The 27337-nt window shown below is 43.1% G+C and overlaps 1 long non-coding RNA gene across 1 annotated transcript in view; it reads right to left on the minus strand.

Annotated features, from left to right (window-relative positions):
* Positions 1-20880: 20880 nt before the first annotated feature.
* The window catches only part of LOC138488980 (uncharacterized), a 107951-nt gene continuing 101494 nt past the window's right edge, over positions 20881-27337 (minus strand). The window contains exon 3 of the long non-coding RNA XR_011274736.1: positions 20881-21622. This is a non-coding gene — a long non-coding RNA (uncharacterized lncRNA). The remainder of the gene's footprint in view (positions 21623-27337) is intronic.

Consider the following 27337-nt stretch of genomic DNA (forward strand, 5'->3'; position numbering starts at 1 on the left):
GGAGTAGTTGGTGCCATTCATTCTGTCACTTTCTTCTCTTCACACAGCATTGTTTGTATATATAAATAGGAATAATATAGTGATCTTGTATAGTGTCCTTGCGCCATTCTGGTTCACCTCACGGGGTGTGGCTCTATAAGAGAATATGGGGTGTTAGTGGGGGAGCATGTGGGGAAGATGGGAAACCTGTGACGCTGAGCACCTGGTTCATGTGTGTTGGTATGCTTCTGTGGGATATACAGAGTAGTATGGGAGTATGTTATCCAGAATGGAGTGGCCAAGGACTGAAAAGGGTAAGGTGTGCTTAGGGTGGTGTTGCATGTTAATGTGAGGGAGTGTGACAGAGCTGAAGAGAAGAGCATCAATCTTAGTCCTTACGTGTTCCTATGGTATTGGCTAGGCCTATATTAGCCATAAGCAATGGACTTATCAGTACGGTGTCAGTTGGAAAGGATGAGGTTTAAGAGGGTGGTTAGTTAGCTCAAGGGGCAGGCAGTCGTAGGCATAAGCACCCTGCAGGACCTAGATAATAGGTGTCTGCTAGTTGAGGCTTATAAGGTGGCATGTTAGATGTTTTCAGTGGTATTTGTTGAGTTCCATTGTAGTTGCATGGAATATGACCCATGAAGGTTTAATTTTGGTATTTTAGTCTATGGAGTACATAAGGGGGCCTGGCGGTTTCTGTAATTTTGAGACACCTTCAGTGGGAGGAGGTAAGACAGATAGGTCTATGATTCAGGGGTTTCCAACAGTGATCTCATAGTGAGGAACCAGGCTTTTAGCTGCTTTCTGAAGGTTATATGGTCTTCATCTTAATGGAGGTGTGAGGGTACAGTTTGGTTGCTATGACAGAGACAGTGGAATCTCCATGTCATGTCTGGTTGAAGGCTGGCACCGTTACTAATGTGTTGTTGCTGGATCATAGAGCTCTTGATGGTATGTAATGTGAGAATTTCTCTCTCAATTTCTTTCTGATGGATACCATGTTTCTGCAACAGTAGTAGCAGTGAGCAATGCATTGGGCTTTACAGTGGATCCTCATTTGTTTGGATGCCAGAGTAGTGTGTGGAGTGGTGGGGTGGTGTGTTTCTGTCCTCTAAATAGTAATCTGGCTGGCTCATTTTGAACTCTTTATAGTCTGTTGACTAGATATTCTGAAAGTCAAAGGTGTAGGCTGCAGCTACAGTTCAGTCTTGATATTACCAGAGAGCTCATTGCTAGGGTCCTGTATGTGAAGTTCAGGTACAGTGTGATTAGGAGTTGGAGGAAACAGCTCATATGATGGATTTAGCCTTAGCCTATTGTTCTAGTGTGAATGTATTGCCCGTTTCGAGACAACGGTTTTTCACAGTCAGTGTAGTGATTGCGCAAAGGGCCCATTAGCTGCAGCCAGGGGATTGCTGTGGTGTTCAATGGTGTTGCAGAACAAAGGTGATGGCTGGAAGGTCTGGAATTAATCTTAAATTCTGGCATTTCTCTGGGCAACCCTCCAGACCATCGTCCTTTGCCTGCCAAGCAATTACAAAAGGGGATAGACCATATGCAAATCAGGTTTGGTTCCACCCCAAAAAGGTCAGTCCAGCCCAAACTGCTATGTTACATACCTTCTGCATGAGACCACAAGCATCCCGAGGTATTTTTCGTTATCGTTGGACCTCTTCAATAAGGAATAGCTTGAGTCTCTAGGCCCAGCAGGCATGGGGTCCATGTCTGTGCATGCCTGTCCAACTAGTGGTGTCTATAGCAAAACAAAAGAGGTGTTTGCACCAGTATCCAGTAGTTCTGTTTTGGATGGGTTAAGTCTATTAGCAGTCAATCAGGAGTCCACAAGTGTGAATCAAGCTTTGAGGTCTAGTATGTATGTTGTTAGGTCATTAGTACGTTTGTAGACTATTTGGGTGCCATCTGCATAGTTGAATGATGTGATGGCCATGTTGCTGATGAGTACCAGGTGGGTTGTCATGTATGTGTTGAAGAGTAGAGGCGAGAGGATGAAGTGTTAAGGTGCTCATTCAGGTTGCAATTGGGTGATCTGAATAAGGACATCTATTATATGTTATTTTAAAAGTCATTTATAGTGCACATAAAGTTGGCTTTCCAAGCTTCCAGACACTGGACCGGGGATCAACCCCATTTTGCACAGCATTGTTTTCTTTCCAAGGCGAGTGTGTTGCCCCTGTGCTGTCCTTCTGGACTATGACTGTGGTTTTTATTCTCTGGGTTAAGGGAGATGCGATCCAGTCCATGGTGATTTCCTATACATTGATGTCCTCTAGTCTCTTTCCTCGGATCTTGAGTGTGATCTGATGGTGTTGAATACTGCAGCGATAACCTGTAGAATTAATGCACTAGTCATATCATTATCCCTATTGTATTTGGAATGTCCCAAATCGAGCAAACGGCAGGTTCTGTTCCTCTGATTGACCTGAATCGGTGTCGTATACATGGAGAAGACTGTTGATCTCAACCTATTGCTGGAGTTGTTGGCATATGGATTATCTGAGGATTCTGCACATGAAAGGTGTGTTGGAGATCAAATGTTAGTTGGCTGGGTCACTTTGGTCTGATATTGGTGTTGTAAGAAGGGATTTATCAAAGGCGGTCTAACAGGCAAGCAAGGTGGTTTCTGGCTTGATGGATGTGTTAAGAAGATATGGAAAAGTGGGTGCCCACCTGGGTGTTTGAATATCATTATGTAGATAGTGGGAGGGCATATGTTGTCCAAGCTGCCTGCCGTGTTGCTGGAATTGTGGAAATTGGGCAAACAGCAGTAAATGATGACATGGAAGAAGCGATCTATGCCTCTTCCCTAGGTTATCGCGATGACTTTGGCCCTTTCGTGTGAAAAAGGTCTTGGATAGTTTGAATTGTGTTGCTGAAGTGGCTCATTCCAAAAGACTGTTGAAAGAGCAAGGGATATTGTCTTGATGACAAGGGTGGAACAGCTCCTCGGCGCGAAGCGCATGGAAGGAACTGGTCATGTGACATTTTCATCTGAATGGTTTCATCATCAACAGACTCATGTCAATAATAGTCATAATGTGTTTGCATAGGGTAGGAGGTTCCTCGTCACCAGAAGTATTTGATTGTGATTCTCAAGTGTTCACAAAAGTTTGGTTTAGAGGTGTATTACCTGACAAGTACTGCATGGTGCTTCACCACATTAATGTTCCCCAGCTTGCTCAAGCATCGCTACCGTTCTTGCGGGCACAAAGTCTTCTTTTGAGGCCAATTTCTTCTACCATTACTGTCTCAATCCTTCCCCCTGCACAGTGGCCTACAGGAGCAAAGGATGGCGATTTCCATGTGCCTCCTTATGTTGGCCTCCACCAATGCATGGTCCAGTTCCCAATGGCCTACATGCTGCCTTGAAAGGATGGCAGTACATACCAGCATGACTTATTAATTAGTCCAGGGTAAAGCCTAAAGGTGGGTGCTGCCAGTGGTACACTTCCCAAAACCATTTGTTAGGGTAGTGCCAGCAATACAGGCCTACCACCAGCAAAGGTTTCCAGGGCCACTGGCTCCAGCTGGGAATGGTGGACAGATGCAGGGGTTTTGTCAGGGAATCCCTGATATAGCTGCAATGGTACAACCTTGTCCTTGGAAGGACCTGCTTACTCTACACCACTGCTGCAGGTGTAATTGTGGTAGCCAGAGCACTAGTGCCGGGCTCAGTGGGGGCAGGAGACTTGTTCATCTGGTACATTTATTGTGCTACTGTCAAACATGGTTTCTTCATGGCCATTGCCCTTTCAATTCTGCCTGATTCACCCTCATCCCATAGCTCTCCACCATGTAGAAGATCTCATACTTCTCCCTCATTATGGTCTTCCTCAGGATCAGGGCGAAATTGTCTCCCACCCAGGACCATGTGGGGAGGGAGAGGCTGCCACTTCCTGGGACTCCACTTGTGCCTCTCATACCTCACCCATTCACGCCCCCTCCTTTACCTTCTCATTTTCCTCCTCCCCTCAGATAGGTCCACCACCTGCTGAGTCACTTCCACAGGATGGTCCTCCACAGATTCTCTTTTAATGGATGTCCACATCATCATCAGTACCCTCACCCTGCTGAGTGGAAGACCACTTCCCATTTCCTTACTACAGAGTGCCTTTTGCTGCTGCCCCTCATCCCACATGAGGAGCATACCCTCCTGTTCCTCCACTGGCCCTCGCCTCTGTGTTTGTATTTGGGGGCTACACGAATGGTCCTGCTTCATGGGCTACAAGAGTCCTGTGGGATATGTTGACCCAATCAGCTGTGCTATGCTACATCACTTTGCTGCAGTGGTGCAAGAAACAGCACAAAATGGCCGCGCTGACTCCTGTGCACGCCAAGATCTCTAAACTCCGTTTTTGTAAAGACAGAAAATGGCTGCACTACCCTACCACCCACATTTCAGGTGGGGTGGAACAGAGTACTCACTGCAGGAACGTGCTCTGCAACATTTTACATGGAGCGAAATGAAAGAGGCAGCATTGCTTTGCTGTAAACCCAAAATGCCTCTTTAAAATGACACTTTCCCATCCTTAAAAGTGCTGCTTGGGGTTAAATGCATCAATTTCTCATGAACCACTGTGATTAAAAAGGCCATGCAATGCCCAGGATCATTCCTTGAGTCTCAGAGGAACCGGACCTCATTTGAATGACAGCTCCAGTCAAATGTATTCTTGAAAAATCAACCAGGGGCTTTGTTTTCATTCTACACAGGAAACGCGTCTATTTTCTTTGCAACAATACCAAGAATCAGCTGTCCAGAGAAAGACTCTAAATAGATGCCTGTAACTGTATCCATGCTGCAAAACAATTCCAGCGCTCAAGAAAAGATCTATAGCTGCAGAAAGTGTATATTTACTGGAGATGCAAACCAAATTTAAGGACATAGTAAAATGCGCTTTTTCCTGACTGAAGGGGGGAAAATCGCCTATTCAAAAGTACATTATTGTGTAAAGGCTTGATTACTTAGAAATGTAAAAGGATTTTTTACTGTTAAAAATACACCTATAAACTGTTTTAATTCTATTGGATTAAATTCAAGATTTAGGAGAAGAACAAAGCTAAAACCCAGGCTGAGTTGGCAAACTATATAAAAAAAAACTTGCTCTGCCAGTTGCTAGCACTGAGAAAGGGTGACACCCCATAAAACTTCTGGAACAGGAAAGTCTAATTGCTAGCATGGAGGATTTGAATACCCAGGACCAAGGGACTTCCCAAGTCGTCATCAGACATTCGTCTTTTCCCCCGGCTGGAACAATAGCAGGCTGAGACTCTCACCTGTCAAGTGTGAGGGGCAGTAAACTTCAATCAAAAGAGAGGCCCCTCATCCTGCTTCAAAGGAATTAACATTTGCTTGCAGTTGGGGAAAAGAAAAAAAAATGATAAGAGACAATAGACTTCCTGTTGGTTTAAAAAAAGCCTATTTTGTAACTGAACTTTAAAGACATTAAACTTTGCAGCAAGAATGAGGAAAAATATGAAAAGAGTGACGTTTTAAATCTAATTTTATGCTTTTTCTTTGAGACCTTGGTAGAACTCATAACTGCATAAGGAACATAAGTTGTAAAGAATGACAGATTGTGGGGAAAGTATTGATATTGCACACAACATTTTGTACACACATTCCAGGGGTAAACGCGCATCTGTGTACAAAGTTGGGAAATTTTAGGCCACATCTTTCATGGTTAAAATTACCAAAATGTAGCAGAAAGGCTAAACCAGGTCCTACAGACTTGGGGTTTGGATTGAAATGTGACCCACAAAATATGTAAACTATGTATCTGAGGTTATAACTGTATAAATATGTATTTGTGGGAAAGTTAGATTTTGGTTCCAGTAGCTAAGGGAGGTTTCTAGTCATTGTAAAAATCACCCCATGAACATGACATCCTTTTCTGTGATCCAATCAGTGACGAGCAAGGTGAAAACTGTGCTCTTGCCCAATCCTAGCATTATGGGTGTGGGTAATAAGCCTGCCCCTGCTTTATACTTTAGTGATGTCATTAGGCATGATAAATAAGGGAACCTGACAGCACACAAAGACACTGATTCCTGACTTTCTTCCCGATTTCCTGCGTGGCGCCCTGTTCCTGATTTCTTCATCCTGCTTGATCCTGATTCCAGATTTTCATTGCTAAGACAAGGCGTATGCATTGCTGAATCATTTTTCAGCTTGGCCTCAAGTTATAAAAATCCCAAAAACCCAAGGGAAGCATCCTGATCCAATCTGGCTTGCTACTGCTAGATGCATGCCTGCAAACACGCCATCCCACTGATCTCCAGTCTCCAGTAACCAGAAGGGCCAGTCCAGTGCAGTCCGGTGACCAGAACGGCCTAGATGATCTTGTCCCGCCCGGTTTGCCCAGCTGTCCTTGGTTAGACCCGATCCATGTGATGATCAGAACCCTTCACGGTACAAAATCCTAAATTAAAGTGGACTGTAAGTATTAATTGGAATCATAGAAAACCATAGCATACCTTGCCTTGCCTTCTCTCATCCCAATCTCTAAACTATCCTATCCTGACCTTAATAACCTGTAACATTGTCAGAATCCTTATTGCAATCCTGTATTTCATTTATCTTGCTAAGTGCCATTTCTTTAGTCATTTTTATCTTGTGTAAATCTTAAATTATCAATCCTACTTCGAGTGATCCGACTGGTTCTGCCCGAGAGGACGCTGGGGATCTGGTGTTGAAGTCATGAATCAACTCTGGAGCTTACTGTGTCCCTCCTTGGTATTCTGGCCGGAATGCTCTAGAATAGAGTAAATTATAGTAAATATTTCTTTGTCCAAACTGAGTTTCTTTTCAGTTTTCATCACCCGATTTTTCTAAAAACGCCTCTCATTCAACCTTGCATATCTTCCTCAGATTAATAGCTAAAGACTTCATTTCTACTCTGGAGTATACCTAAGACCTATAGCTACATTCCAACCCAAAAACCACACTCCAAATCACTGTTTGGTTAATTTTAGGCGGGAATCCACAATTTTGCAAAGTTTTACATGTGTGATTTCTATTCTAAATTATTTTCAACCTTCCATTCAGATTCAAAGTGTTTACTTTTGCACAAACTATAGCTCATGATTGTTAGTATCTTTCCAATGTTGCTCCCTTTGGAGATCTTTACTGATTTAAGGATTTTTGCACACATTCATTGTTTTAACCAGTCATTTCCGAAATGTCATTTTAAAGTGTAAGATTTTGAATCCATTTTTCTCTCTTGTTTGGGGAGGGGAGATTAGATTTGCATTCTGTTTTTCTGTTCCTTATTCCTGATTACCTGCTGCTTCCTTATCTCTATTTAGAATTGTTTGTTTGTGGGTTGAGGAATATTGCAGGGTGAAATCCTAAATTAAATGCCATCTTTCCAACCAAGCCAAAAGTGTTCTTTTCTCTGGTGTTTTCCTTCTGTGTTGCTAAAGAGTGACTTTAAGTGCATTACATACCTTTTTATTTGTTATTGTCACCACATTGGTGATTGCTGCTCCCTATTAAAAGTATATTTTTGATTTGAATTTTAAATAAAAAAATAAATATTACCTTTACCAACCAGCCTGATTCCTGGTCCATTGTGACCTAGGGTATTTGAGAAGGGGTGTGATATGGGTGGTATACCACTGAGAATATTGAACCTATAGACATAATAAAATAAGCATTTCAGCTGTGCGCTGCATACTAGGCTGAGACCAGGGTGTATCGCCTGATTGAAATACTTAACAGATTTTGGGACTCGTGCCCTGATTTTGAGTTTGAGTTACCACCCATGACAGTCTAACACAGCAGATTAACCTGCAGGGTAGTGACACCTTGCTTGGTTGGTGTACTGTGCTACACTGTACAAGGGCCTCCCAAAACAAATACTCCAAGACCAGGCCGGTCTGTAAAAGTAAAAGTAAATCAACCCTGAAATAATTAATAAAGAAATTGATATTCCAAAATGGCTGTTCCTGTAGAAATCAGTATGGATGGGGAGCATCCACTCCACAAACTTTTCGTCAGGGGTGAGTGGCCAGAACAGAATGAACATGTCTGGCTGCAGGAAATAACAGACAGGTCATTGCCATGAACCTGGATACATGGCAGGACAAGGGCCCATTACACCAAGCTGTCAGTGAATTGTACATGGCCCCAAAAGTTAAAGAGGAGCAGAGCAAATTGCCAGAATTGCGGCCTACCTATACCCGATTTAAATATTAGGGCACCTGGCTAAACCCTGAAAGACCCAGGTAGGTAAACTTGAATGAACAAAACACAATTTTTCAGGGTGAGAGGTCCCTTAACTCCCAAATATCAAAATGTATATATGTAACTACACATAGATCATTTTCACTTTCACCGTTTCCATTGCCGATGAGACGCTAGCCGGTGCTAGCAACAGCAACTACTGTTAAAAGTCGTGTACAGACACACGAGGAAGATAACCCACGCCGACTGATTCAATCCCGCCAGTGTCACGCAAAAGACACCCATTACCACTTGAGGCACCCTAGACAGTTATTGTTTTTTTAACGGCACAGCAAAATGGCCGCTTGGTTCCTACTTGGTACTTAACATGGACCCATCTTACCTTGGCAATGGATTAACCCCTGATAGATATCCCGGGACTACTATCATTTCACAACACGTCCTGATGAAGGCCTGCTCACCTAGATGCACTTTACAGCTGTTTTAGGCCGAAACATTGTTGTGTCGACGACTATACTTCACATGAACAGTGTACAGTTCAAACACTGTTGTTATTGTGACTCGTTTTATGTTATGTCAATGATTGTTGATTTCTGTCTTCATTGCACAACTGCTCTGACAATCTTTTGCTGTTGTATGTTTGTACATTAAGATCCTCTTTTGGCACGGATCATACTCATTTGTATTGTTTCTCTAGAATACCCCTTGGTACTCTATCTCAAGATTATTAAAATACACCAATGTGAAATAATGTATGTGTAGTTACATATATAAATTTTGATATTTGGGAGTTGAGGGACCTCTCACCCTGAAAAATTGTGTTTTATTCATTCAGGCCTACCTGTACCTCCACATAAGAGTGATGCGGGAAAAGCACGCTGAAAACATTGTTCTGGCACAGAATCAAATTGAATCAATAGAGAGAATCCAGAATGATCTAGGCTCTGCAGAACAAAGGCTACAGAAGAGCCAAGAATTAGAGGCAGAATCTAGAGATTATGTCACAAAATTAAAAGACGATCTGGCTCTCCTGCAGAAAGAGAATGCGGAGCACTGAAAGAGGAGTGTAAGGAAAAGGTTGACTCTCTGCAACAGAGTCAACACAAGCTTGCGCAACAATTACAGTTTAATAGGGCCTGCGCAGAGCAGGTGGTTATCCTACAAGACCAGATAGACAAATTGAAAGAGAAAAATAATAAATTAATTGTGAAACACCTCCACTCTCAAGAGGAATTTGATCAGGAGCGCCAGAAATCCCATACTATAAAAAAAAACAAAGGGATGACCTGGCTGAACAAAGGGGCACCCTAAGTCACCCGAGGGATGCCTTAGGCCAGGAAGTAAGCCAATTAAAAACTGAGCTAGGGGGAAGAAAGCTGGCACTCCAGGAGCTCAATGAATTAAATACAGAATATGGGAAGCTACTAGAGCACACCAGATGGGTGGAGGATGCTCTGGAAGAGAACACCCAGACCAAAGATGCAAAAACTCAGGAGGCGAGTCTCCTGCAGCAGAAATTGGCCCAGTACTCCCAGACCAGGCAGGAAGCGCAGAGAGACAACGAGGCTCTCTGTGAAAAGAATGATGTGCTCCACCAACAAGTAGCAATGCAAGAGCAAATCATTGAGACCAGTAAGGCCTTGATAGAGGAACAAAAGGCTCAGATTTATGCTTATCACCAGGAATTAGGGGAGGAAAAAGAAAAGGGGTGAGAGGGACAGAGCAACCACTGATCATCACATAAGGACCCCTGTACTCGGGGACTCCAACCCCTTCAATACCATGAACTCTGCCACCTTCATGTCTATTGGCTCATATGAATCAGGAGCCATGGGGGTGGTAGAATTCAATAGAGTTGGTAAAGTGGGACTGACAGATCAGCGTCCCCCAGAAATCGATGGACGCACGTCCCTGTATAGATCCCCAAATGTTAGTGCTAATATCTCTGACCAGGAAGACTTCTATGAGGGGAGAGTTAGGGAATTGGATCCACAAAAATACTGCCTACCAAAAGATCAGTTTGTGAAATTTGGTGGGAAACTCCAGGAAATAAAGACCACAATGAGTATCCTGAAGACCCCCTACCCAGTTAGGGCGGTGGGGGGGTACTCCGCCAATCCTGGGAGCAGTGGAGAGTCAGAAGACTCTTCTGAGCACCACAGAAATATGGAAACTAGGCCCCAATATTCTGCAAGCCCTTCTCAAGCTCGCAGAATAAGGGAGTGCCTAGAGGATCAAGAAGCCACCTCCGGTAGCAGTGCCTCTGAGTCTGAGGACGAGTGGACTCAGGTGACTAAAACCAAAAAGGCAAATAAAATTAAGGGAGCTATGCAAAAAGATCCCCTTAAGCAGATCAAGGCCATTAGGACTGTTATAACTCCATATCATAAAAATGTATTCTGTCTGGGAACACCTGGAATTATATGAACAGATGATGGACACTTTTCATCTGAAGGACAGCCAGAATTGCATACAGTATGTGAAGTGGACATTCTCTCCTGAATACTCCAGTTGCTTTGCGGTACTGAAGGATCAGAACCACTCAAGAGGGTCCACCTACAGGGTGGCCATCTTAAACATTTCTCTGCACATAAAAACCCCCAAGAGGCCCGCAAGGCGGCCTACAATCTGCAGTGCGGAGAATATCAGGCCCCTCAAGAATTTGTGCAGGAGCTCAAACATGCCTGTGCGCAGACCACCAGGAGGGTGCGCACAGATAGTCTGGAGTTTATCACCACCTTCTTCCATGCACTCCCAAAATATATAATGACCCAGCTGGTGAGGGAATTTCATGAGAAAAGGTCACTGGACTGGGTCATAGAACAGGCGAACTGCATTTATGAGGTACAAAAACCTGTAGATAACAACAACACAAACAAAAACCCCAAACCAGCCAACACCCCTGCTGCTGCTAAGGTGGCAGAGGTGAAGGTTGCCCGAATTTTAGATCTGGAGATGGGGTGGCCTAAAAATATACCTGTACAAAATCCATCCAGCCAACGAACCAGAAGGCCCTCGGGCCAATCCCAGACAGGTGGTAGTCAGGGAGGTAATCTCACAAATGGGACCCCTAACACCCCCGATTACATTAGCCCCCGATACAGGGGTAACAAACCCATCCTGGGGTATGTGTGGACTCCCCCAGCCCACGGGGGGGATTCAACCAGGTAGGTACCACCCCAGGAAACTTCCCTCATAAGTTTCCCCATGAGGGCAGTAATCCCCCAAATGCCGGGTTGAGTTTGTTTCCCCGGTACCCTCAAAACCTCAACCTACAGAACAACCCTCCTTTCTTTCCCCACTTTTCAGATCCCAGATAGCCCAATCCGGGAGAGGGGAGGCCAAGATGGGAAGGTTACTCAAATCATACAAACCCAGGGTACTATGGGAGAAGGGATAGTTACCCTTCCCGTGATTCACCTAGGATGGACCAGAGACCCCCGTACCAGCCGGAACGGGTGTCTCAACTGGAGTGCCAGGTCCAGAACCTGTCTCAGGATCTGGGTTGCATGTTCAGGGCTCAGCAGAACCCTCAGATGAACATGGCAGCTCAGAACCCCACAAACCAAGGGTGTGGTACTCCAGAACAATGACACGTAGAGAACCCTGACAACTCACCAGTTCCAGAGGAGGAGGCACGGGGGAAGGGAGGAATACAGCCTTAGAGGAAGCTTCCTTGCCCACCCGTGAAAAGCCCCTGGAAACCCAGGAACCAGAACCAAAATCTCCTGCCCCCGAATTTCTGCAACCCAAGGAACAGAGGGCGGGTAGGAGAAATAAAGAACTCAAAAAGACCCATTTTGTGGAGGAGGTTAGTGACCTCCAATTTGAAGGGGAAGGATCCTTAGATGATTCTGGGAAAATGATCTTCTCCTTCAGGGACGGGAGAACTCCTCCCAAAGAAAAATGGATCCCAAGAGATCCTAATGAAGACTGGGTGAATGTGGGGACTGAGTTAGAATCGGCCATTATTGAACCCCAGAATGATAATCCAGAAAACCACATTGCCCAAAACCTATTCTGGTGACTGCCTCCAAAAAGGGGGGTGGCCCAGAACCAAAAAAAAACGGGAGCCCAAAACTCCCCAAATATCCAACTGTCACATTTTTCTTTCAGATCCCCAAGCTCCCACACAAAATCATGCCCAAACGACGCCGGTATCAGAAACAAGAATCAAGAAATTGACCAACCAACTGGCCCAAAATGCACGTTATCTCTGCCCCCTTGAGGGGAAGGAGGGAATATTTTATGCCCCAGTCCAAGTACAAGGAAAGTGTACAGTGTCGGCACTGGTGGACACTGGATCCCAAGCAACTCTTCTGTCAAAGAGGGCCTTTGATCAGCTGAATTCAGGAAGGGGGAGAGATACCAGATCCCTCTTACCCCTCTTCCTGGACAACTTCAGAACTTAGATGGGAATGAAATTCCTGTTGAGGGGACTGCAGAGCTGGAAATATAAATAGGGCGGCACAAGCTGAAACACCCGGTCATAGTCGTGGCCTAGAGTGAACCGCCTGTCTATTAGGGAATGTGTCCTCTGTAGGTTATCTCCACTAATAGACTTTGTGAATAAGGTACTCTGGACTCAGACTAGGACATAGTCCTAATAGGACATAGGTCAATCAAATTAAAACAGAGTGTCAACCATGTTAGTCTAAATGGCACATGCCACATGATATGATAGTTTATTTATATAGCGCCTATACACAATGTGTTTCAAAAACCATATCAAATTCAGTTTCATCTTAAAAAAAATGATATACCCAACGTAACCATAATTTCTGTAGCACAACAAACTGGTGATGGGATTGCCTCTCCATTTTGAAAATCAACCTTCTTTCCAGTTTCAAGTGGCATTCCACCCTGGAAGGAAATACTCTGAAATTCTATACCAATTCACAATCTGAAAATTCCAATTTTATAGCCAAAATTGATAACCAACCAGCACAAAGTGTAGCTGGCTTTCAGAAGAAGGGCAAACAGCTCTTCTTTCTGATTTAGTTAAATGACAGGAAGGAGTCTGTCCTCGCCCGAGTGGACTTGAATAGCGAAGAAAGCTTCATCAGCGAAGTATTATTCAAGAAACTCCCAAAAGACCAGACCCTACCCGCTGTAGAGTCAGTGTATGAATGGGTATGGGGCCTGGAAATCCCCTTTTCCAAACATCTTCTGCTTAGCAGTTGTATGATCAAAATTTCTAGAGGTGATAAAAGCATAGAACACAATTGTTGGGTCATGCTAGGTGTTCCTTCTGCCTTTTACATGGGCAGTCACATCCTCAACCGACTCAAGATTAATTTGGATCCCAGTTATTGCCAAGCCCGGTCCAGACTGGAGAGTAAATCTCAGGGTCCTGGCAATCCTAAAGAAAGCCTTCCAGTTAGCACCAGGGCTATGGTAGGAAATGGAAGTTCAGAAATGGAGGAGAGGTCACCATCCCAGGCCTCGTCTACAGAATCCGCATCCCCAAAGGTGACTTGACAGAAAAGAAACGTGGGTCCACATCAATCAGCTAAAGAGTTGCCACCCCAGGCACACTTAGAAGCAAATAGAGGAGCCTACAGAATACCTAGTGGGAGATACTTCTGAAGCATAGGAATATTTCAAATTGTAACTTAATGCATGCGTGTATCCCACTGCTGTCATCCCGATTGGAGGACAGTTAGTGGGAAAATGGTCATAACCGGTTTGTGTTCTGTTTTAAAGATTTGCACTGATAATAATGTCATTACAAAGGAGGACCTCCTCGGGGACCCTGAAGGAGAACCCAAGGAAATCCGGAGTGTCGCTCCACACCAGAAAAGAAAACCTGAGAGAAGGCTGGGGTATCGTTCCACATTCCAAACAGAGGCAGTGAGGAGAGCGTGCTGCATCGTTCGCTGATGGAAGAAGGACTCATACCCGACTCAAACTGCCTTTTCAAGAAAAGAAAAATCCCACTTGCCCGACTCCCCCACAACTGGAAGTCCAGACGAAGTCGGGGGGGGAATGTGTGGGATATTTTGACCCACTCAGCTGTGCTATGCTACATCACTTTGCTGCAGTGGTGCAAGAAACAGCACAAAATGACCGCGCTGACTCCTGTGCACACTGCGTTTTTGTAACAACCAGAAAATGGCTGCACTACCCTGCCACCCACATTTCATGGGGGTGGAACAGAGTACTCACTGCAGGAACGTGCCAGTGTGCTCTGCAACATTTTACATGGAGCGAAGTGAAAGAGGCAGCATTGCTTTGCTGTAAACCCAAAATGCCTCTTTAAAATGACACTTTGCCAACCTTAAAAGTGCTGCTTGGTGCTAAATTCATCAATTTATCATGACCCACTGTGATTAAAAAGGCCCTGCAATGCCCAGGATCATTCCTTGAGTCTCAGAGGAACCGGGCCTCATTTGAATGACAGCTCCTGTCAAATGTATCCTTGAAAAATCAACCAGGGGCTTTTTTTCATTTTACACGGGAAAAGCGTCTATTTCCTTTGCAACAGTACCAAGAATCAGCTGTCCAGAGAAAGACTCTAAATAGATGCCTGTAACTGTATATATGCTGCAAAACAATTCAAGCACTCAAGATAAGATCTATAGCTGCAGAAAGTGTATATTTACTGGAGATGCAAACCAAATTTAAAGAAATAGTAAAACGCGCTTTTTCCTAACTTAAGGGGGAAAATCGCCTATTCAAAAGTACATCATTGTGTTAAGGCTTGATTACTTAGAAATGTAAAAGGATTTGTTACTGTTAAAAATACATCTATAAACTGTTTTAATTCTATAGGTTTAAATTCAAGATTTAAAAGGAGAAAATCAAAGCTAAAACCCAGGCTGAGTTGGCAAACTATATAAAAAAAAATAATTGCTCTGCCAGTTGCTAGCCCTGAGAAAGGGGGACACCTCATAAAACTTCTGGAACAGAAAAGTCTAATTGCTAGCTTGGAGGCTTTGAATACCCAGGACAAAGGGACTTCCCAAGTCATCATCAGACATTCGTCTTTGCCCCAGGCTGGAACAATAGCAGGCTGAGACTCTCACCTTTCAAGTGTGAGGGGCATTAAACGTCATCCAAAAGAGAGGCTCTTCATCCTGCTTCAAAGGAATTGGCATGTGCTTGCAGTTGGGGAAAAGAAAAAAAACTGATAAGTGACAATAGACTTCCTGTTGCTTTTAAAACAGCCTATTTTGTAACTGAACTTTAAAGACATTTAACTTTCCATCAAGAATGAGGACAAATTTGAAAAGTGTGAAGTTTTAAATCTAATTTTATGCTCTTTCTTTGAGAGCTTGGTAGAACTTGTTACTGCATAAGGAACAGAAGTTGGAAAGAATGACAGATTGTGGGGAAAGTATTGATATTGCGCTCATAACATTTTGTACACACATCCCATGGTTAAATGCGCATCTGTGTACAAAACTGGGAAATTGTAGGCCAAATCTTTTATGGTTAAATTGCCAAAATGTAGCAGAAAGGCTAAACCAGGTCCCACAGACTTGGGGTTTGGATTGAAATTTGACCCACAAAATATGTAAACTCTGTATCTGATTTTCTCAGAGGTAATAACTGTATACATATGTATTTCTGGGAAAGTTAGATTTTGGTTCCAGTAGCTAGGGGAGGTTTCTAGTCATTGTAAAAATCATCCCATAAACATGACATTCTTTTCAGTGAAGAGCAAGGCGGAAACTATGCTCTTGACCAATCCTAGCATTATGGGTGTGGGTAATAAGCCTGCCCCTGCCATATACTTAAGTGATTGTCATTTGGCATGATAAATAAGGGAACCTGACAGCACACAAAGACACTGATTCCTGACTTTCTTGCTGATTTCCTGTGTGGCGTCCTGTTCCTGATTTCGTCATCCTGCTTGATCCTGATTCCAGATTTCTCTTTGCAAAGACAAGGCCTATGCATTGCTGAACCCTTTTTCAGCTAGTTCTCAAATTATAAAAATCCCAAAAACCCAATGGAAGCATCCTGATCCAATCTGGCTTGCTACTGCTAGATGCATGCCTGCAAACTCGCCATCCCATTGATCTCCAGTCTCCAGTAACCAGAAGAGCCAGTCCAGTGCAGTCCGGTGACCAGAACATCCTAGATGATCCTGTCCCACCCGGTTTGCCCAGCTGTCCTTGGTTAGACCCGATCCGTGTGATGACCAGAACCCTGGACGGTCCAAAATCTTAAATTTAAGTGGACTGTAAGTATTAATAGGAATCATAGAAAACCATAGCATACCTTGCCTTGCCTCATCCCAATCTCTAAACCATCCTATGCTTACCTTAATAACTTGTAACATTGTCAGAATCCTTATTGCAATCCTGTCTTTGATTTATCTTGCTAAGCGCCAATTCTTTATTCATTGTTATCTTGTGTAAATCTTAAATTATCAATCCTACTTCGAGTGATCCAACTGATTCCATCAGAGAGGATGCTGGGGATCTGGTGTTGAAGTCATGAATCAACTCTAGAGCTTACTGTGTCCCTCCTTGGTATTCTGGCCGGAATGCTCTAGCATAGAGTAAACTACAGTAAATATTTTCTTGTCCAAACTGAATTTCTTTTCAGTTTTCATCACCCGATTCTTCTAAAAACGCCTCTCATTCAACCTTGCATATATTCCTCAGCTTAATAGCTAGAGACATCATTTCCACTCTGGAGTATACCTAAGACCTATAGCTACATCCCAACTCAAGAACCACACTCCAAATCACGGTTTGGTTAATTTTAGGCGGGAATCCACAATTTTGCAAAGTTTTACATGTGTGATTTCTATTCTAAATTATTTTCAACCTTCCATTCAGATTCAAAGTGTTTACTTTTGCACAAACTATAGCTCATGATTGTTAGTATCTTTCCAATGTTGCTCCCTTTAGAGATTTTTACTGATTTAAGGATTTTTTCACACATTCATTGTTTTACCCAGCCATTTCCGAAATGTCATTTTGAAGTGTAAGATTTCGAATCTGTTTTTCTCTCTTGTTTGGGGAGGTTAGATTTGCATTCTGTTTTCTGTTCCTTATTCCCAATTACCTGCTGCTTCCTTATCTCTATTTAGAATTGTTTGTTTGTGGGTTGAGGAACATTGCAGGGTGAAATCCTAACTTAAATTCCATCTTTCCAACCAAGCCAAAAGTGATCTTTTCTCTGGTGTTTTCCTTCTGTGTTGCTAAAGAGTGATTTTAAGTGCATTACATACCTTTTTATCTGTTATGCTCACCACATTTGTGATTGCTGCTCCCTATTAAAAGTATATTTTTCATTTGATTTTTAAATAAAAAAATAAATATTACCTTTACCAACCAGCCTGATTCCTGGTCCATTGTGACCTGGGGTATTAGAGAAGGGGTGTGATATGAATGTATATCGCTCAGAATATTGAACCTATAGACATAATAAAATAAGCATTTCAGCTGTGCATTGCATACTAGGCTGAGACCAGGGTGTATCGCCTCATTTAAATACTTAACAGTCCGTGCCTCTGTTCTTGTATGTACTTGTATTCAAGGCTACACTAATGGCCCTGCCTCGTCTTCTGAGGAGGCCTCCCCAATGCCCCAGGCTCCACACTGAATCAGAAGATAGGCATTGCTGATTGACCTGGGCCCGTGAACCACCACCAACACACAGTAAAAGGTCCCTCCCTTCATGTATCATGGGCACTTCGCAGGTTTCAAGAGTAAATGGCAATTTCTTTTATTCTAAAAACGGGGACACAACAAAGGGGCACACAAATTGGCAAACAAAAACCCACACTTGAGACCAACAAGTAGATAAAAACAACACAGATAACAAATAGAATTCCCCCAAAATCTTCAAAACTCTGCTCAACTTGGCAAAATCTCACCAAGCTCTCTCGATTTGTGAGCCTACCCTATGTACTCCTTCCACCAGATGCTAGAAAAACCCCAAAACAGGAAATGAGATTGGCCTTTACTAGTCGGTCACAGTCAAACTGCTTTTAGGAGATTCTAGAGCTCTGATTGACTGACGGAACTTGACAAATCTGTCCAAGAGGACTCTTATTGGCTGGACAAACCTGACAAATAAACCTGAGATTGGACCAGAGATTTCGAGGCTCCTGGTTCGACAGTGAATCTTTGCAAGAGACATAGAAGCATTCTGCACGTTCAACTCAGGATTCGACCTCATGTTCATGGTCATCCTGTTTTATGTTTAATCTGGTCCAAACCATTGTAGAGGCACCATCTAGCCCCTCCCTGGACTCCCCCATTTTGAATGTGGGGGTGCAAGATATCATGGCCTGAACGCATCTGTGGTAATTTGCATCCCCTGTTTCTCTTGTGGAAATTCACACTAACACAAGTGGTCATCCTGTTTCAGATTTACTCTGGTCCCAACCAATGTATAGGCACCATTGAACCGCTCCCTGGACTCCCCCATACCTTTTGAATGTGGGGGTGCAAGATATCATGGCCTGAACGCACCTATGGTAATTCGCATACTCTGCCTCCCTGGGGTTAACGCACACTAACACAAGTGTTAGTGTGAGTCAAAGCATCAAAGGATCGAGAGAAGGTTTCTTCAACAAGGGAATCACCAAGGCATGTTTAAGCTCTGAAGGGATCGTACATGTTGAACATGAATGATTAATAGCGGCTGTAACATTAGAAACAATGAAGGGCATCATTTCTTTCACTATTTTAAGAGCAATTGCAACAATAGGTGATGTAGATTTCATTCTCTCGACAGCCAAAGATATTTCGGTAGCCGGGAAAGATGGAAAAGAGTCTCAGTGGGATGCAGAGACAGTCAGAGACACAGGAGACTGAAGTAGAGCTGAAGAGGGCAGAGAAACCATGGCCAAAGTAGTAGGAATGCGAGCACGGACATTATGTTCACGAATATCATCGATTTTGGAGAAAAAAAAAAGTCAGCAAGCGGGTCACATAAAATTAGGGATGGGGTAGAATCAGCAGGGAGCACCTTAGCAGACAGTGAGCAAAAAACCTTGAACAGTTCTTTGGGCTGATTAATGGAATTCTCAATTTGAAGAGTAAAACAAATTTGCATTTGGCCTGATTAATAGCTTAGTGGTAGCGGGACATAGTAGGACAGAATGCTGCCCTATCACAGGCCATTGTATCATTAATTCAAACTAACACAAGTGGTCATCCTGTTTTATATTTACTAAGGTCCCAACCAATGCATTGGCACCATCTATCTCCTCCCTGGACACCCCCATACCTTTTGATTGTAAGGGTGCACATGATGGCCTGAATGCACCTATGGAAATTTACATACCCTGTTTCCTGGGGTTAATTCACACTGACACAAGTGGTCATCCTGTTTTTGGTTTACTCTGGTCCCAACCAATACATAGGCACCATCTAGCCCCTCCAGGACACCCCCATACATTTTGACTGTGGGGGTGCAAGATATCCAGGCCTGAATGCCCCTATGGTAAATTTGCATCCCCTTTTTCTCTGCAGGTAATTTGCAGTAACAAAATCTCTAATCCGGTAGTAATGGTATTCTCGCCCCCCAACTGATTTTTATCCACCATCCAGCCCCTTCCAAGACACCCCAAAAACCTTTGATCAGTGAGGTGCACAGATGCTGGAACCGAGTGCTGAAGTATTTGAGGATGAATTGGATAGGGGTGCACTTGGTGTGCGGGATGTAGAAGGGGTAGGGGATGAGTGCAGATGCTGAAGGAGAGCAAAGAGAGTGGAAGTGAGATGTGAGTGGTGGAGAGAAGGAGTAGTTAGTGAGGAGTGTGAGACGATCAGAGGGACAGAAGAGGAAAGAGGTGGGAGGAGACAGGAAAAAGACAGAAAGGGGGAGAGAATGGAGGGTGTTGGTAGTCAGAGAAGGTGGTAGAGTATGGTGGAAAGAGGTGAGAGAGTAGAAGACAAAAGAAGAGAGTAAGGCGGTATACAACCATGGAATGGAGTGAGACAGTATGGCTACACAGTTCTATTTTTATACACAATACTTTTCTGCACAATTTAGCCCTTTCCTGCATCCCCACTCTTTTTTATTGTTAGTCTGCAAGCAATTGTTGCCCCATACACATCTATGATAATCTGCACCTCCTAATACAAAAGAGTTAACCATTTACACAGCAGGGATGCCTCTTTTCTATTTATCTGATTGGTCTGAACTACACAGCAACAACTGTACATTCCATTAAATGTTCACATATACATCTATCGAATTCATATGCCAAATCTAGCCCCCATCATACAAGCCCATCTGGGATTATTTACAAACTTATCCAGAAGACTCCACCTACTCTCGATTCCTCCTTGACCAGCACCTCCTTTTCATTTGAAATATTTCTCACTGATGGCTCTCCATAAATACTCAATGTAATTTTCTTTATCATAAAACAGAGCAGTGAACCTCTCCATTTCAAAGATGTCTTTCCCCAGACACCAGGGTATCTAGTTTCATATTTATTTGAATCTTAAGATATGGTTCTGCATCATGTAGCACTCCCATAAATTACCCCCCCAACCTTTTTTATTGTGGTGGTTCAAGATATTATAGCCCCATACACACCCATCATACTTTGCATCCCCTGCCCTGTACAGGTAACTCATAGATGGACACCAGGTACACCTGTTTTATATTAGTTTGTTTCCCACAGAAACCATGTACCATGTAGATATTATTGGATGATGGCTTTTCAATTGTAGGTCTCATTTCTTTCATCAATCACATTGAAATGACACTTTGCTTAGAATAACTTTTAATACAAGCATTTTAAATAACACAGATTGGTAACAATAGACTACTTTTATGAAAAGGAATAACTTGAAAACAGAAACAGAAATGTTTTTAAAAACTGCAATTATAGCTCCAAAAGAAGGCACGAGTTCTAACGGAGACAGCGCCTTAGGGCCTAATACTGGAAGAGTAGTGGTGGCAGCAGGACTTTGGTCGCTTTATACTGTGTATGTTGTGGCAACAAGGCCTGTACAGTAGTAGTTGCTGAGCTATTGGTTGTGGCAACTGGAAGAGTGTATTGTTCAAATGTGGCTGCTTTTGTGATGATGCCATGAATCTAAGAAGCCTTTGAGGCAATAGGTCTTCTCGAGGATGCTGACCACTAAGGGATGAACTTGCGCAGCCTGGTCTTCTGGCAGTTCTTGACATTTCCAAGTACAGTCCTTTGAGTTCTCATTATGCCATCACACGGTCTGTAGAACTACATGAGAAAGTCCACCCAGTGTTTTAGAGCTTTGAGGAACCTGATCCATGGATCGACAGCATGGTTTAGATCCTGTGAAGGGCACCTCTGACTGTGCGTCTCGTTTAGTCCTGGAGCAGGTTACATTGAAATCAACAATCCGAGGAGGACCTATGAGCAACTCATAGTCACCCTTGCTTGTGTGCATGGAGTGATGCCCCAGAGAGTTACACAAGTCCCACTCGACAAAGACCTGGAGGCAACAGATAGCTGCGTAGGTTTGCCTGCAAAAAAGGAAATGCTTACATTTCACATTTTAAGTTTTTACATAGATTATTGCTAAAGAGAGAAAGAAAATAATGAATTTGTTTTTAGTCCCTACTTTAGAAACCATCAGTGTTAACTGAAAAAAGCCATTACACTTTAAATACACAGGCATTGTCAAATTAATATAACTGCTTTAAGACACAAAACATGTTTTAAGAGTCTATGGTGAGGTCTGTGATGGTCACATGAGATGTAATCAGATGCTTGGCAACTTCCTTTGACATCTGTTACACAGAAATTGTGCCTTTGCCACATCTACCGGTCTTTGTTTTTCACCAGTAGAACTATAGTTTGCATGCATCACAAGCAACCTGAAACAAGTTAAATCATATTAACAGAACAATTTGTATTACATAAGTGTAATTATATTTTGTATCCAAATTCTACTTCCCATTTTTGCTACATGCAGTCACTTGTTTCACACACTATCACAATCAGAAATTCAGACATTAATTGAATATATATCAAATAGTACAGCAGATATGGGTGGTAATCATATACTCTCATTAGATAGTAAGAGAGATGCCAAGATATATATATGTAGAGAGGGGAGAGAGATTGAAGGAGAGGTTGAGATTGACAAGGGCAAAGTGAAATGGCAGCTGCCATAGCAAAAAGGCAAACAGCACAACTTTGTAACAGGCAGTTTGGTGGGTTCTATGTCAGTTCATCAACACCCGTTTTTATGACGGGTGTTTTTCTGCTGAATTTCTGAGAAAAAGCTTTTCTAAATGTTTTAAAAATTATTTTTGGGAGGGTTTGCCTTCCAATTCCCCTGTCATGTACCTATTTGTTTTATTTCCCACCCCCACAACCCTTTATATGCTCTTGCCCACCCCCCGAAAAATAATGTGAAAAGTTTCTTTCAGCAAAAATGCCACAGCAATACACCCATCGTAAAAATGGGTGTCGATGAAAGGACGCTATACCGTGGGGAACAGACTGTGAGACATGCATGCATTCACAAGCGGGGCTTCATTGTGAAGATCAGACGTGGTACCATACAGGCTGTGAACCTCAACATAGTTATCGACCTGTGGTGCCTTGTTAGGAGTTGGCCAGCCGTCAGGATGGGACCACCTGATTCTAGGATGATGGACTGCCATTTAAGGTCCTCTGCCTGCCCAAAGTAGTTTCTCACACTTGCACGATCTGACTAACAGAAGGCCAAGTAAGATCATTTGTCTTGTCCTCCATCTGTTTTCCCTTCCTTGTCTTGTTGCGCCTAGAAACACTTGGGAACATGCACGTTATAAATGACGTATCATATCATACCATAACTACAGGATTAGGAGAGAGCTGTAGTTTGATTGGGCCTCTGCAAATCAGAAATTCAGATCCAATTCCCTGGCCATCTTCTGCCACTTCCCCAGTAGAGGCCATAATTACCAACCTGTGAGTGGTATGAAGAAGGGACAGTGAAAAGTGGATGTTAAATGTGAGAAGAGCAAAGTGAACCAAAGAAGGAGAGGCTCAAGAGGACGGAGGGCAAGAGCAGGGAGGATGATGACTGAGGTGAAGAATGAAAGGATAACCTGTAGCGAGGGCGAAACAGGGTTGTAGGTGGAGCTAAGTGGGTCCTCAGTGGAATAGGACCAGGCTAGCGGGGTAGAGACTGTACATTACCTGGTTGACCAGGGGCCGAGAGCTGGTGAAGCCTAAGCCACCACATTCTGTGACAATTCATGGAATCTAGTCACTTCTCCTCAGAGGGGAGCCCTTCCCTGTGAGGTTAGGGAGAGGATCCCGCTACACAACATTCCCCCCTAGGGGTGGTGATATGCGTGACCTCACAGGGACAGACTGCCATCTTGGGGATAGGGACTCCTGTGAAGCAACTACATAGCGCTCTTTTCTATGAGACCCTGAGAACCTCAGTGTCCCAAGAATTCCAACCTGAACACACTACTCTTTGCTATTGTAATACCTCTTCTTTTACTCAACCAAGTCCTAAATCTACTCAGAAGAGGAAGAGTAAAAGAGGCATACAGAATGGCAATAGCTGGAAATCCAATAGATCTGAAAGTGAAGGAGAAATAAAAACTGCACCTTCATTAGAGATAGACATGCTGGGAAGAGTTGGCCCCAAGGAGGCATAAAGAGTACCTATTTGAAACAAAGGAAGGACTCCTGATCCTCGCTGGGGAGGATCCATGTACTGACAATAAAAACCAACAAAGGAATATCTGAGGAGAGAAGCCGGCATCAAACCAGCACAGCCCAGGATGTTCAAACTTGGGAAAGAGAAGGCCGTACAGAGAAGCTGGTCCCTAGTCAAAGGGACTGTTAAACCATATTCCCATAAAAATCGTCTGATTATGAATATTGTCCTAAGCCATTTTGCATTTTGTATTAAAACCTGCAGTTAAGTAGAATTGACTTCAAACGCCATTTTGGAAAATATCCTACATCTTCTGCTCTCTGTTCAGTAATGATTAACCATGTTTTCAGCTGTCAGAGCAGAAACGACCTTTGAGCCTATGTCAACACTAGGGCTGGCACAGCAGACTATTTGTCCTATGCAAACAGACCTTGTAGTCAGAATGAACTCTCATTCAAAGTGTTATCTATGTCTACAAAACTCATCCTCCCTCAAACAGTGATATACAATGCATGTAAACTAATGCTGTGTGTTTTTGAAGGAATCCTTTGTACATTCCTTGAAATAGGATTTACTCTAAAAAGCTAAAGATCCACACAGCTGACTACAACAAAGTTTGTCAGTATGTTTAAGGAACCTTGAAGCCAAAGTGAACTTCAATTTAAAGTGTTGTCTGCATCAATAGCCTCAGCCATATTCAAACATAAGAACTGAATGACAGACAAACTAGAGCTATGTACCTTAGCCATAAGCTATTGAATTTGTTTCTTGAAACGAGATCAACCTAAAATGGAGAACCAACAACACCATTGAATCTTCAAGGATGGGACAACATGTCAAAAGTACAAACCAATATTGTATATTTGTTATGTGAACTGGGCACAAACCCAAATTTGTAACCTATTAGTTTGAAGATGGGCTGGGCTATGACCAAGACTGTGTATAAATAGTGCATGTTTTGTGATGACCAGTACTCACTCCCCTCACAGTGTTTTCTGGTACACACTGCGAGGTGTTGGGAGCCAGATAGCTATCTGCTTTGATATTTGAATCTGTACAGAATAAATTTATATTCATGACTTCGTGACTGGTGGATCCAATTTTTGGTGGTACTTAGCCTCGATATTCTTTGTTGATCTTACAAGATGGCGCCCGAATAGGGACCCTCAAGATTGATGTCATCTCGCTGATTAAGGACGTGGCTACTGGACTGGGATCGGAGCGTGAGAAAAGGGGCCCCTTTTTGTAAGAGACGCGACACCTCGACAGTACTGCACGATCTGATCCCTGAACAGTGAGCAAGCGGTTCGAGAGGACATCTTGATGAGGCTCCCCATATCGCAGCGGGTATTTTTGCCAGAATCGCCAGCCACGTCGATCCTTTGTAATCCGATCGGACCTCCTTTGTCCTTTGCAATCAGGTGAGTCGTGCCCCGATTCCTAAGTATCCTGATATTTGGTTGCAGTTTTGCACTCACGAGTTCAAACGACGTCAGGTAACACCAGTGATCTGACATGCCTGGGAAATTGTCTACCTGTTCCAGGGCGTTATTCCGCAGAGACAGACAATCTTTGATATTTGGCCGACCGGCGCCACAGGAGGGGTCGCCGGCATGTCCATGTACTGTAAGAATGGCATTTGGTAGTATAGTATTCAACAATATTTGGCACAGACGAACTAGACATGCTTCCGAATTTCAGTGGCCATTAAATGGTAGTTTTGAGATTGCCCGAATAGAGTATTTAGAAACTATATTGTTAAACGAAAAAAAAGCTAGACTTACAGCATTTGATGTGATTCAGAAATCGAAAAGAGAAGCCATGTAGCAACTTAAGAGTAAATAGAAGCATACACGTCGTCATATGTCAAAATTCAGAAAAGGCATTATTGTATGATCAACAGAAACAGTCAGAGTCTGTTAGAAACATGGATAGGGATTTTTAACTTGGTGTACAGAAAATATATCCGTCTAAAAATGTTCATGTCTCAGATGAACTAAAATTAACATAGACCTGGTACCACTGCACCATTTCCTTATGTACCTATTCCTGTTGTCTTACCTCTTCCTGCTGTTGCATCTCCTCCGGTAGCAATTCCGGTTCTTCCTGTTGCTCCTCCGCTGCCAGTTATTGCTCCTCTTCCTATTGTTGTTCCTCTGCCTGTACCTCCACCTTTTCCGATTATTACTATTCCAGTAATTCTGTCTTTGTTACCAGCGGTAGTGTCTCCACTACCTGTTGTACAGGATCTGTCTACTCTCTTTCCCAAGCAGTTCTGCTCCGCTTGTAGCCGATGAAGGGGCGAGTGCTGAATCAAATGTAGTGACTCAAAGTACAGTTTTCTAAAAATAAGAAGAGAGAATTGCATGCATGGGCTAAGCAATGTATAGAGAAAGGTAAAAAAAATCTACTGTCTTCTCTACACTCATTAATTTAGAAAGTGTTCCCGAACAGAATGTCTTTATTGAGGGGATGGGAATACATTTGACTGTAATGTGGAATAAATTGACGGACATAGAAGTCCCACAAGGGTTGAGGGATTTGAATGTTTTAGCCTATTCAAGGGATTCTGCGGAGAAAGTAAAAGAGCATGTCAAGAGGGTTTTTGAGTTAAGAAGGGAGTTAAAACGGTTACAGAATGATGAAATAGATGGTGATAGTTTGGACGCTTTTTATGCGCGGAAACGGTTCCTTCTTCCTTGTAAGTCAATGAGTGAAGGAACGCGAATTTGCACAAGGGATGCGCTTAGATGGATTTTGCATGTGTTGAAATCTCCCATAGAAGTATATGCTACGTATAGTCAGTATACTCCAGAAATGCAGAGGAAAGTGTTACAGGTAATGGTAGAATACCTGAAGGATGAGTGTATAAAAAGAGATTTGTTGTCCAGTAGAATTGATGATTGTTTATAAGAGCCTTTTTGCACCCAATACTATTCCTACCACCCTTTTTAGCGCTCGATCTTGCTTTATTGCTCAATAAATGTTCAGAGTTGCCTACTTCTCAGTTGCCTATGAGGGAGGGTCCTCTGACATTTATTCTTAGAGTTGAAGTTCAGATAGTTAGAAGGGACCAGAGGTGGGAATATATAGTTTTGAGGTCAGTCTATTCCACAGAATAATGAGCAGTTGGATCCTGTACACGTGAACCAATGTGTATATTGTAGACAAGAGGGTCAATAGAGAGCATAATGCCCGATCCTTCAGCAGAGGTCGGATAACACATATGGTGTCATGGGTAGATGATCCAGAGGCCGCCCTGGGTAGGGGGTCCTGGTAGGAGCCAGTTCACTCAGAAATTCACAGTCATTCTCGCAAGATAGCCAGCAACCTAGTATAGATAGCAGAAATATTTTTGATAATCCTTCAACTGCCTATCTTTCTGAGGATCTTGTCTTTGATGATATATTGTTTCGTTAGGACAGCCCAAAGCAGGGTCTGGAACCAACGCCTATTCCCATTAATCAGAAAGGTCCCTACGTTGAGATGATGGTAGGAAATAGGAAGCATCTATTTTTAATAGACACAGGGGCACAGAAGTGTTCCATTGGCCATTCACGGATTCCAGACA

Source organism: Ambystoma mexicanum, chromosome 9 (assembly GCF_040938575.1).
Source record: "Ambystoma mexicanum isolate Mex_15411 chromosome 9, UKY_AmexF1_1, whole genome shotgun sequence".
NCBI lineage: Eukaryota > Metazoa > Chordata > Amphibia > Caudata > Ambystomatidae > Ambystoma > Ambystoma mexicanum.